Genomic DNA, 14,459 nt, shown 5'->3' on the forward strand with positions numbered 1-14,459 from the left:
AATTATCCTCATAATTGCCCACGGACTTCTTCTGTCCTTACTAGTCTGCCTAGCAAGTTCAAATTATGAGTAAGTCCACAACCAAATTATACTATTCTCTTGACGCCTTCAACCATTACTTCCATGATAGTCTTTTGATGACTTACAGCAAATCTTACCAACCTTGCCTTACCCCCCACCATTAATCTAATAGGAGAACTCCTTGTAATAATAGCTTCATTCTCCTGATCAAATATTATCATTATGCTTATAGGACTTAATATGTTAATCACAGCCCTTTATTCCCTTTACATACTTGTCACAACACAACGAGGAACATGTACACACTATATTAACAGTATTAAATCCTCCTTTACACGAGAAGAAAATATTTACACATCTTTCACCTATTCTTCTATTTTCTCTAAACCCTAAAATTATTATAAGCTTTATACCCTGTAAATATAGTTTAGTCAAAATATTAGATTGTGGGTCTGATAATAGAAGTCTGTAACTTCTTATTTACCGAGAAAGTATGCAAGAACTGCTAACTCATGCCCCCATGCCTAACATGGCTTTCTTAACTTTTAAAGGATAAGAGCTATCCGTTGGTCTTAGGAACCAAAAATATTGGTGCAACTCCAAATAAAAGTAATTATCATGCATTTTTCCATTACTATAATGACCTTAATCTCCTTAACCTTACCAATCATTATTACCTTCATCAACCCTCACAAGAAAAACTCGTACCCATATTATGTAAAAATAGCTATTGTGTGCACGTTCACCATTAGCCTCATTCCCACAACAATGTTTATGTATACCAACCAAGAAGCCATCACCTCAAACTGATATTGAATAACAATTCAAATCCTTAAACTCTCATTAATCTTCAAACTAGACTACTTCTCCATGATGTTTATTCCAGTAGCACTATTCGTCACCTGATCTGTTATAGAATTCTCAATATGATATATAAAGTCAGATCCTAACATTAGCCAGTTTTTCAAATATTTACTTATCTTCCTCACCACAATATTAATTCTAGTTACTGCCAACAACCTTTTTCAACTTTGTATCGGATGAGAAGGTGTATGAATTATGTCTTTTTCACTACTTGACTGATGACATGGCCGAGAAGATGCTAATACAGCAACCCTCCGAGCAATCCTACATAATTGCATTGATGATATTGGCTTCATTTTAGCCATAGCATGATTCTTCTCATCCTCTAATACATGAGAACCTCAAAAAAAATTTATCCTAAATCCTATCCCATATTTTCTTCCATTAATTGGCCTTCTCTTAGCAGCAACAGGAAAATCAGCTCAACTTAGTCTCCACCCCTGAATTCCTTCCACCATGGAAGGCCCAACCCCATTCTCAGCCCTACTCCACTCTAGCACTATAGTTGTGGCAGAAGTTTTCCTGCTTATCCACTTCCATCCATTAATAGAGAATAACATGTTAATCCAAAACCTTACACTATGTTTAGGAGCTATCACCACCTTATTTATAGCAATCTGTGCTTTAACACAAAATGACATAAAAAAAATTGTAGCATTATCCACCTCAAGTCAACTAGCCTTATAATAGTCACAATCAGCATTAGTCAGCTACATCTAGCATTCTTACACATCTGCACCCATGCCTTTTTCAAAGCTATATTATTTATATGTTCAGGATCCACCATCCACAACCTCAGCGATGAACAAGACATCTGAAAAACAGGAGGACTATTTAAGACTTTACCCCTTAGTTCAGCCTCCCTTATTATTGGCAGCCTAGCACGTATGCCCTTCCTCACAGGCTTTTACTCTAAAGATCTCATCATCAAAAGCACAAACATGTCATATACCAACGCCTGAGCCCTCACTATTACTCTCATTGCCACTTCTCTAACAAGTTTCTACAGTATCCATATTATTTCCTTTGCCCTAATAGGACAACCCTGCTTCCCAACCCTAATCAACATTAATGAAAATAACTCTTCCCTAATAAATCCAATTAAATGCCTTATAATTGGCAGTATAGTCACTGGATTTCTAATCACCAATAGCATTATCCCTACTTCATCTCCCCAAACAACAACAGCACTTCATCTAAAACTTACAGCCCTAAGCATAGCCATCCTAGGACTCTTACTGGCAATGGAACTTAGTTTTATAACTAATACTCTTAAAATAAAATACCCATTACAAATATTCAACTTCTCTAATATACTAGGATTTTACCCAATCACAATTCACCGTACAACCCACCGTAAGGTATATACAAAATGAAATAAAATATACAACAACAGTGGAATAAAGGATGAGGGAGCAGAGAAAGTATGTTGTTGTAGATCTCTCATCTAATATGTGAAGTGGTATGTAATATTGCTGTTTTGACAGAGACTGTGATATGGTCTCTGTTTGCATGCTGCAAACCACAGACCCACCTCTAAAACTAAAACAAAAGTGTATTGTGAATGACAATAATCAAGATAAGACAGAATACATATGCACACACCACTTACTAATCCTAAAGAGGCAAGGAAAAGAAGCAAAGGGAAACAAATAATAGATGGACCAAATAGTGGGAGAAATGACAGGATGTAAACCCAATTATGTCAATAATTAATTTAAATGCAAATGGATGAAACACTCTAATTTAAAGTACAAATTGTCTGTTTAGAAAACATCCATACAAGATTCACTATATGCTTTTAACAGGAGATTTATTTTACATATAAGAACACAACTAGGTTAAAAGTACAATGATGGGAAAAGATATACCATGCAAACTTTAATCATAAAACAGCTGGAGTGGGTAGAAAGTGTATGCTTCAAGGCATGGAGTATCAACTGAGATAATGAAGGACATTTCATAATGATAAAAAGCTCAATTCTTTGGCTGGGCGTGGTGGCTCACACCTGTAATCCCAGCAGTTTGGGAGGCCAAGGTGGACGGATCACGAGATCAGGAGATCGAAACCATCTTGGCTAACACGGTGAAACCCCATCTCTACTAAAACTACAAAGAAATTATCCGGGCATGGTGGCGGGCGCCTGTAGTCCCAGCTACTTGGGAGGCTGAGGCAGGAGAATGGCATGAACCCAGGAGGTGGCTTGCAGTGAGCCGAGATCGTGCCACTGCACTCCAACCTGGGAGACAGAGTGAGATTTCATCTCAAAAAAAAAAAAGTTCAGTTTTTCAAGGAGACATATATGCCGACTTTATAAAAGAAACTCAAGATACGTAAAACAAAAACTGAGATAATTAAGGAGAAATAGACAAATCTGCAATTATAATTGGAGATATTAACTCTTCTGTTTCAATTATTAATAGAAACAGTAAACCAAAAGTAAAATGAAAAATGGTAAGGATATAGAAGATCTGATCAACACCCTCAGTACACTTGACCTAATATAACAGTTCATCAACCAGCAGCAGAAATACTTAAAAAGATGCACCATATGATGAGACATGTCTCATTAATTTAAGACTACTGACATGACACAGAGTGTATTTTCCAAACATAAGGAAGTAAAGTAGAAATTAAAAGCAGAAAGATATTTGTAGAATCCCAAATATTTTTGACTTTTGAAAATCAAAAATCAATTTTTTTTTTTTTTTTTTTTTTTTTTTTTGCGACACAGTCTCACTCTGTTGTCCAGGCTGGAGTGCAGTGGCATGATCTCTGCTCACTGCAAGCTCTACCTCCCAGGTTCATACTATTCTCCTGCCTCAACCTCTCGAGTTGCTGGGACTACAGGTGCCTACCACCATCCCTGGCTAATGTTTTGTATTTTTTTATAAGAGACGGGGTTTCACTGTGTTAGCCAGGATGGTCTCGATCTCCTGACCTCATGATGCACCTGCCTTGGCCTCCCAAAGTGCTGGGATTACAGGTGTGAGCCACCACACCTGGCCCAAAAATCACATTTTTAAGCAACCCAGGGATCAAAGAGGAAATCACATGGGAAGTTAGAAATTAATTAATTAATTTATTTATTTATTTATTTTATTTTGAGATGGAGTCTCACTCTGTCGCCTAGGCTGGAGTGCAGTGGTGCAATCTCGGCTCACTGCAAACTCCACCTCCCAAGTTCATGCTCATGCCATTCTCCTGCCTCAGCCTCCCGAATAGCTGGGACTACAGGTGCCCACCACCACTCCTGGCTAATTTTTTTGTATTTTTAGTAGAGGTGGAGTTTCACCGTGTTAGCCAGGATGATCTCCATCTCCTGACCTTGTGATCTGCCCGCCTCAGCCTCCCAAAATGCTGGGATTACAGGCGTGAGCCACCGCACCCGGCCTAGAAATTTATTTAAACCAAACGACAATGAAAACACAGCCTATCAAAATGTGTGAGATTCATTCTCACACTCTTCAAGATTGTCAAATTAAGAAATGCCATCACAGCAGCTGGGCGCAGTCATAAGGGCAGGAGATTGAGACCATCCCAGCTAACATGGTGAAACCCCATCCCTACTAAATATAAAAAAATTAGCCAGGCGTGGTGGTGGGCATGTGTAGTCCCAGTACTTGGGAGGCTGAGGCAGGAGAAAGGTGTGAACCCAGGAGGCAAAGCTTGCAGTGAGCTAAGATTGTGCCACTGCATTCCAGCCTGGGTGACAGAGTGAGACTACGTCTCAAAAAAAAAAAAAAAAAAGGAAAAAAAAAAAAAGAAATGCCATCACAGCAATAATCCAATCCAGCATGCTGTTAGGAAAACATCATCTAAAGATAAAGCCAAGGGCATTATTGTGAAATATTTTGTTAAGACTTCAGAAAGAATCAAGTAGGTACCTCAAAGAGAAAAGAAAGTTCCTGTAAGGTTCTGATGTATATGTCTCAAATATATTCTTTATTACACATTAGGACATCTAATAATCTCAATGACATTGTCCCATAGCTGTTTCATAGGAAGCCCTATATAAAAAGTGGTTAATATTGAGACAGATGGGTAGGGCTTTTATATAAAGAAATCAAGTACAAAAAGATTTACAGAAATCCCACAAGATTTTTAAAAGAGTAGTACTGGCAAAGCTGCTACCAGTTTTTGGGGAGAAAGCCAGGATAAAATTAAAAAGATGGTTGGGCATGGTGGCTCATACCAGTAATCCTTGCAGTTTGGGAGGCCGAGGAGGGCAGATCACAAGGTCAGGACTTCAAGACCAGCCTGACCAATATGGTGAAACCCCATCTCTACTAAAAATACAAAAATTAGCTGGGCATGGTGGTGCACATCTATAATCCCGGCTACTCGGGAGGCTGAGGAAGGAGAATCACTTGAACCTGGGAGCTGGAGGTTGCTGTGAGCTGAGATTGCACCACTGCACTTTAGCCTGGGTGACAGAGTGATAGAGTGAGACTCTGCCTCAAAAAAAAAAAAAAAAAAAAAAAAAAGATGTTTATGGAATCCTGAAGAAATTACTTAGCTATAAACACCAGCTGGATGACACACAGGAAGGAACCAAGAATCCAGAGGGTGGATCCAAGAACAATAGTGACTTTCTCTAACTAAGCTCTAGCCAAGGAACTGGCAGCATGTGCCTGCATGCATTTCAGAATTGCTATGGCCCAATGAATTTGAAGTGCCTCTTGTTTCTCTACTCTTCAAATAGGACATCTACAGTGGTTATGCTCCGCCGATCTTACCCTCGTACATTGGGTGCCTAAGAAGTAGGTAATATCTTTAGCTCATAGATCTTCTGATTGGAGAAACTGTGTTTGTGGAAACTCATCTGCACATTATTTTAGATAATGAGATTCACAAATGTGGGCTTGATAAATTGATCATAATCAAGATTGAAACTTGCACTTATCAAAAAACACTACTTTAAAAAGGTATAGCCAGCCCTCAAATTGGAAGAAAGCATTTACAATAAATACATATGACATAGAATTTGTACCTGGAATACATAGAGAATTCCCATAATTCAATAATACAAGGGCAAATAACAATTTTAAAAATTAGATCGAAGTTTTAAACAGACACTTTACTAAAGAATATGAATTATCAATTTGTGTGTGAAAAGAGCTCAACTTCTTTTGTCATCAGGGAAATGAAAACTATAACTGTGGTAACTTACCTTCCCACCAGACAGCTAAAGTTAAAAGGACTGACACCAGGCTGGGCATGGTGGCTTATGCCTGTAATCCCAGCACTTTGGGAGACCAAGGTGGGTGGATCACCTGAGATAGCGAGTTTGAGACCAGCCTGAACAATGTGGAGAAACCCCATCTCTACTAAAAATACAAAATTAGCCAGGCGTGGTGGCGCATGCCTGTAATCACAGCTATTCGGGAGTCTGAGGCAAGAGAATCGCTTGAACCCGGGTGGCAGAGGTTTCGGTGAGCCAAGAGCGCACCATTGTACTCCAGCCTGGGCAACAAGAATGAAACTCCATCTCAAAAAAAAAAAAAAAAAGGCTGACACCAACGATTGAAGAGGTAGGCAGCTGGATCTCTCATACATTATTCATTGGAGTATAAAAGGTTTTAAACACTTCTGCAAATATGGCAGTATTTATCCATGAGAAATGAAAATGTACGTTCATAAAAAGATTGTTCATAGTAGCTTTCTTCTAATAGCCAAAAAACTGACAATAATAAATTGTCATCCATGAATGAACAAAATTATGTTATACTCATCCAATGGAATACAACTAAGCATTAAAAATAATAAATGATTGATAAGTGATAAAACATGGTTTACTCTCAAATATAGTTTAAGTGAAAGAAACTACAGTATTAAAGAAGACACTATAATACTGAATGCTTCTTTTTATATGAAGTTGTAGAAATAGCAAAAATAATCTGTAGTCAAAGACATCAGAGCAGTATTTGCATTTGGCAAGGAGTGGTAGTGAGGGTTGATTGTCCAAGGGCCATAGGGAATTTTCTGGGATAATGCATATACTCTGTATCTCTATTTCAGGTGTATGCATTTCTTAGCACACATTAAAGTATATTATTGAGAACTGTGCATTTTACTATACATAAAGTTGTTCTTAAGTAAAAACATTAAAAAGGGAAAAAAAGTGGTCAAGAATTTAACATACAATGTGTTAGGATAGTTATGAGGGGATCGCTTCTCAGCCTTTTGGCTAAGATCAAGTGATAGTTATGAGGGGAAAAAAGATTATGTTCATTCTGTGAAGCAGATATTGTGGATATCTTAGAAAAGGTGATATTCCTTCTAGCCCTTAAAAATTATAAGGGATTCTGGACCACAGACATTGTGGGAAGGAAATTCCAGTAAGATGTATGCATAAGAGGCCAGGCGCAGTGGCTCACGCCTGTAATCCCAGCACTTTGGGAGGCCAAGGCGGGCAGATCACGAGGTCAGGAGATCGAGACCAACCTGGCTAACATGGTAAAACCCCGTCTCTACTAAAAATACAAAAAAAAAAAAAAATTAGCTGGGCACGGTGGCGGGTGCCTGTAGTCCCAGCTACTCCGGAGGCTGAGGCAGGAGAACGGTGTGAACCCAGGACGCGGAACTTGCAGCAAGCCGAGACAATGCCACTGCACTCCAGCCTAGTTGACAGAGCGAAACTGTGTCAAAAAAAAAAAAAAAAAAAGTATGCATAACAGTAAGCAAAGGTATAATTACAGAAGTATGTGGGATATTCAATGAGCAGCAATTAATTTCTTTTAGCTAATGAGTAAAAAGAATGATGAAACCAGATGGTTGAGGAATTCAAAGGGAAGAAGATTGGATTTTATTCTATAGGTAATTGAGGGACACAAATGATCTGCACAAGTGAGTGAAATGATCAGAACTATGGTTTTGAAGGTATAATACAAATGACAATGTGAATGAGTAAGAGAAAGAGAAGAAATTGTGAGGCTCTTGAAATATTCCATCTAGATAAAATGAATACAGTTGCCGTAGGAAAAGAAAGGAGTGATCAAATCAAGGAACAAAACATTCTGAGTGTAAATCAGAAAAACTCAGCACATGTTGGACCAAAACAGCAAAGAAAGAGTAGGGCTAAATAATGATGTAAGTTTTCAAGTTATAATTGCCCAGTAGAGTGTTGACAACATAAATAAAATTTCTTGGGTCTATTTCTGAATTTGCCTTCAGTAAGAAATTGTTTAAATAATATTTTTAAAAAATATAGTAATGGTTTAATTTGTGTCATGCTTGAAACAGACTAAAAGAGTGTCTGGAGTTTAATGAAGACCAGTTGTATGTTTAGGCAGAGGTTCTCCTGGTTTCCTTATAAGAAAGAAACTGTCTAAATTTCCACAACCCGCTTTCACCCCAATCAAATATGCCTCCTATGCTACTTTCATTCATTTTCAATAATACTCTGCTTCCATCAGAAATAAAAATACCTCCTAGAAGGTGTCACATACACATCCATTACTATTTTAGTCTGAATCAGTGTCTTGAAAAATAACTTGGTGGTCATCTGTCAGGCCACAGAGTCATGAGATGGAGATCAGGTAAGTTTCAAAGAAACAGGGGTAGGGGGGAAAGCATCACTCTATAGATCCCTGAGGTGAGGAGTCTGGGAAGCCAGGATGAAGTGGTGTCATGAGGACACAGGCTCTCTGAACCAAATGCAACGAAGGGAAGGAAGAAGAAAAAAGCAGAGGGAGGCAAAGATGTGGGAGAATAATTTCTATCCATTTCATAACTGTAAGACCAGACAGTGACACAAAGCAAACAGCAAAATCTCCAGTAGCTGTAGCATAGGCAAGCACATTCAGTGTCAGTCAACGAAAGAGGATGAGGAATTGTCTTCGTTCAGGCTGTGGTAACAAAATACCTTAGACTGGGTAATTTATAAACATTAGAACAGCTCTGGAGGCTGGGAAGTTCAAGATCAAGGCATCAGCAGATTTGGTGTCTAGTGAGGACCCTTCCCTCATAGGTGGTGCATTCCTTGTGTCCTCACATGGTGGAAGATGCAAGGCAGCTCTCTGGGGCCTACTTCACAAGGGCAGTAATCCCATTCACAGGATGGCGTCCTCATGGCCTAATCAACCCCAAAGGCCCCACCTTCTAATATCACCTTGGTGATTAGATTTTAACATGCAATTTTGGGGGAACACAAACATTCAGATAAGGAATTGGCCTTGTGCCAGCACCATCACTTCCATTCAGGCAAGCTGTGAAACAGAGGACTCAAGATGTGTGGTAATCACTGGTATCTTCAGGTTTCTTCCTCTCCCATCAATCACTGTCAAAACCACCTTTGACACTCAGGTACAGAAAAATGATTAACCCCTGAAAATGTTACTTGTTTTCTGTATAAAGTATAGTAGTGTAGCTCAATGGCTTTCACCTTTTTGGTCCAAAGAAAAAGATGCATTTTACAATGTCCTTATAAGCACAGGTATATAAAACAGACAACATTGATACTGAATTATATTCAGTTCTATTCTATTTCATCCCATCTCCTCTTACTCCATCCATTCCACTGCACTCTACTCCACTCTACTCCATTTCATTCCATTCTAATTTGTTCTACTTTATTTCATTAAAAAATTTTGTTCTCAACTTATGCATTGATGTCATGGCTCACTAAAAGATTGAGAATGACAATTTGAAAAGCACAGACATGTTGTGTCAGAGTTCAGGCTGTGTGTGCAGGTGCGAGTTCCTCTATATGTGTCTATATTTAACATGTAAATGTACCCCTAACTCTGTACCCCAGACATGTACATTTTGCTGTCATCAGTCCTATTATATGTAATACCCTTTTTATAACTAATAGGTTGAATCACTCTTTTACTCTCCTGGAAAAAATCAATTGCTAATGTAACACACAATACTCACATAGTTTTAAGCAATTATTTTACTAATATAAAATCAAAGATGAATAAAGAGAAACACTTTATGATAAAAATATAGATTTCATGCCCAGGCACAACCACACTAAAAGATGTACCAGTTTTTTCTGTTTCTTTTTTTTTCTTTTTGTGAAGAACAGGGTCTTGTTACATTGCCCAAGCAGATCTGGAACTTCTGGGCTCAAGTGATTCCCCTACCTCTGCTTCCCTAAGTACTGGGATTACAGGTGTGAGCTACTGCACCGAGCCACACTAGAAGATGTTATAAAGTGATCCCATTCACACCTATGCATACAGTCACCATGAAATTGACCACTCCAAATTTAGATGACTGTAGAGGTGTTGTGTTGGAGGCTCACATACTACAGTTGTGATGTTAACAACAACCTGATTTTCCAAAATGTTGAACAGTTCTTGGTAAAGTTCTGATCAAAACAAATCTGTATTCAGGTCCATCTTCACTCAAGTAAGCTTTGCATCATTAATAAATTTATTGCATATTAAAATCCTGCAAATGTTATCTGTATTTATATATAAAACAGATTTAGGTTTTAGGCTCAGAAAAATAGATAACTGGTTACATTAATATCCAGAAACACCCTAAAGTTGTGTGGGGCTCTCTCACTCACTGCAGAAGATTTAACAGCCTTGGTGTCTATTCTCAAAATGCATCCTCTCCCAATCTGTGTGAAAATCAAAACTGTCCTATAATTTTCTAACAGCATCACCTTTTTTGAAAACACAATTCTAGAGTAAGGCAGCCCTGCCATTTATCAATTGTTTGACTTTGGGCAAGCTGTTCAACCTAAGTCCCAAAGGTCCTCATCAATAAAATTGAGATAATATAAAGAACTATTTGACAGTGTTTTATTGAAGATTAAGTTAAGTCTGATATAATAGGACAGTGCCTAGAAACACAGTGAGGAGTGTAATAGTTGTAATCTTAATAATTGTTATTTTAGAGGGTCTCTACATTACTGCTGTAATAAAAATGATAATAATAATAATTGAACTTTAAAATATACTCATTCTCTGGCATACAATTGTTCTTCTAGTACAAAAATAATCAAATAGTGTACAATGATTTTCACACAAATGTAATTGCTACAGCATTATTTAAAACAAGAGAAAATGTAAAATACTCCAAAATGTTCAACAATAGAAGTTGTTCAAATATATGATGAAAATATAACATGATTGGACACTAAAACCCATAATAACAATCTGAGAAAATGTTTTAAGATAATGCATAGGTAAGTACAAATTACAAAATGGCATATACAGAATAATTCAAGATTTATTAAATATGTATGTAGTACATGCATATACAAGTATTTATAAAAGTCTTGAAAAAGATAGGCCAACCTGTTAATAATGTTTTTCCATGAATGATTATATGATAGGCCATATTTTAAATGATTGCCATCATTTAATTAGTCAATGAGAAGTCTGAATTAACTTTTCAACAGAAAATAATGTTTGAATGGGTATACATCTATATATCTCTGCTTTTGTTATTTTTTACAGAAAGCAAACAGAAAACAATCTTGTCTTTTTTAGTAGCACTGTTACTAAAAACACCAGGGGTTTGGTCTAGGTCCTGCAGCTCACTGCACAGAAAGCCAATGACTGAGATGCCAAGTATTGTCAAAGAAGAAGGCTTTAATCAGGTGTCATAGCCAAGAATATGGAAGCTCAGTCCCACATCCATCTCCCCTGCCTGACTAAGATCAGGGATTTATATTGCAGGCAAGAAATGTAACAATGTGTAAGGAAACAAGAACTTGGGAGGGGTAAGGAAGCCATCATGGTAAATGAGGGGTCCTGCATCAGTGCCGTGATCTGGTTTCAGTTCTTTAATACTTTTTGTGGGAGACCTGAAGGTGGTTTCCTGAGGAAGGAACTCAGATGAAACAAATGTGAGTTTCAAGCTTTTTAAGATCAGAAGGGTCAATTTCTATGTTTATCAAAAATAACATTCTATGAGGCAATTGGGTCAGTTTCAGTATTACCATCCCGGTAAACAAAAATGATTACTCTTACAGCAAAATCTCAAGTCACTCAACAGATGAAAGATCTTGGCCGGTTTGGCAATGAGTGAGGTGGGTGAGAAAAAGCATCGGTTGCTTACTGTCATGCTTTTAGGTAATCATCCAGACTATTGATGCAAAAAACCCATGTCCTTTAGAGAATACAGTGCATGTTCTTTATTCCCTAAGCAAATCTCTAGCCCTTCTGCTGCAGTGAGCACTGGTCAGATTCCTTCTGGTGTTCAACTGCTGGTCTTCACCACATGTGACATATTACAAAAGTCCATGTCATGAAACCCTCTGGGATACCATAACGAGGAATTGACAAAGAAGAAAAACATTGCAAAGTGCAATGGCAGCAATAATAGCCATTGAATCTGCTTACCTTTTCATTTTTTTACTATGTATACAAACATGCACAACAATAACATTACTAAATATTGGTGAGAACCAACATTTGAAATTTACATAAGTATTGAGCTTGGTGAAAGCTGAGTCTAAAAATTGATGATACATGAAGAAAGATAATAAACAATTGCTTAAGAGCCATTTTCAACTACATTTCTGGAAAGTTTTAAGTTTTCTTTTATGAGCAGTCATACCAGAAATGTGGTTTTCTTCCTAAGCCAACTCTTATTCTGTTTGGTCTCTAAGTCCCTGAGGTGCACACTTGAAGATGGGGAAGGAGCTTTAAATAAGCCAAGATTTTATGAATATAAAAAATTGAATCTAGGCTATTTCTAAATATAATTTATTACTTTCCAATACATAAAGTAATTTATTTAAAAAATCAATTTAAAGTCATAAATATGGAGCTTTTGAGTCACTTGTGTGATGCAATAAAATATATAATTAGAGAGTGGCTTCTAATATTATTCACTTGAGCTAATTTTGCCAGTTAAAGCTAAAAGCATGAGAACAGGTCAAAAACATTGGTCCTTTGAATTCTTTTTGGAAAAAACGTCCTGTGTACCTCTCCTGTTCTAGAAGAGAATGCTTGTTTTGTGATAACTCCATGTTTCTGGTTTACCTTTTTAACTAATAAGGAAGATAATTTCTTTTTTCAGTTACTCATTTCCTCTTACATAATGCAGTTCTGCAGTTTAAATGCTAATTGGCCATTTTGGCTGAGGAATTCCTACTTAAAAGGTTTGCCATTTAATCCCAAAGTGTCTTTTGATTTCTCGAGAATGATTAAATGGAAATTCAGCCCTGGTTCAGTATCGTAGAAGCCCATGTGTGCTCCCCTGTTGAATTTCCATGGTTTGAGCATCCTGCTGGGAAAGTCAGACTGAGATTTTATTGAATTGGGCCCTCCGTATTCAGACTCAAAATAACCTCCAGCACACTGATAAAAATAATGACCCTTTTGCAGTTGTAAAACTTGAAACTATTTCTTGAATGTTAACTAATACCAAAAAGCTGTTTCTGCAAATGAAATGGGGGTATTGGAGCCAGGAAATTACTCCGGATGAAGACCTAGAAATGACATTCCACTCTCTCTTTCAGTAATTACAGAATTCCGAACTTTTCATCAAAGTGGGTGAAGCCATCACTCTAGATTTTATTAAGAGAAGGGTACGTAGAGATGATGATGACCCTGGCAGTGTGTTGGGACGTAGTCATCTTTGCCTACAGAATTCACCAAGAATGACTTCTCACTCCCCAGGGCTAATGGCTTCTACAATAATAAGATTCTGTAGCTGATGGAAAACAAAACGTAAAAACTCAAATAAGTGTTAGAAAATGCTGTAACTTGCAGCATTTGACATCTATTTCCCAAAGCCCTTAACATTGTAAACACCTTCAGGTAAAACGACTCAGTCCTCTCATCTTCCTTCTCTCACAAGCCAGGAAGTCTTTTACTCACAGCCTGTTTAATGGGCAATGGGAAATAGCCCTATTAGCTAAGTTTATTTATGCTGACACAAAGAAAACCATGAAAAAAAATCCATGTTCTAAACTGTAATTTATTCCTGATAAGTAGTAAATCAGCGGGATTCCACTGCCCAAGTAGGGAGGGACTTGCTGTTAAACAAGAACTGAAACATAATGAGCCTCATAAATGTTCACAGCCTTACGAAGCTGTTATTTATACATGAGCTCATTCAACAAACTCTCCTTCTGGCCAGGCCGTGATAACCTGGTTACCCAAGACACTATAAGATATATAAGAAAAATGGTGAACGAATTCTAGAGTTGAGTTCAAGAAAAGTTTTGTTCTCAATTATATTTTCTTCTTCCAAGCTTTTCTGAACACCTACATCAGTTTCTCAAATCCAGGTCCTCTACTCCTGTTGTTGATTTTATTTATTTATTTATTTATTTATTTATTTATTTATTTTTGAGACAGAGTCTCGCTCTGTCACCCAGGCTGGAGTGCAGTGGCGCAATCTCGACTCACCGTAAGCTCCGCCTCCCAGGTTCACACCATTCTCCTGCCTCAGCCTCCAGAGTAGCTGCGACTACAGGCACCCACCACCACGCCCGGCTAATTTTTTATATTTTTGATAGAGACAGGGTTTCACCGTGTTAGCCAGGTTGGTCTCCATCTCCTGACCTCGTGATCTGTCCATGTCAGCCTCCCAAAGTGTTGGGATTACAGGCGTGTGCCACCATGCCCGGCCTGATGTTTTGGTAAAGGTAACA

This window comes from Macaca nemestrina, chromosome 9 (genome assembly GCF_043159975.1).
Source record: "Macaca nemestrina isolate mMacNem1 chromosome 9, mMacNem.hap1, whole genome shotgun sequence".
Lineage (NCBI taxonomy): Eukaryota > Metazoa > Chordata > Mammalia > Primates > Cercopithecidae > Macaca > Macaca nemestrina.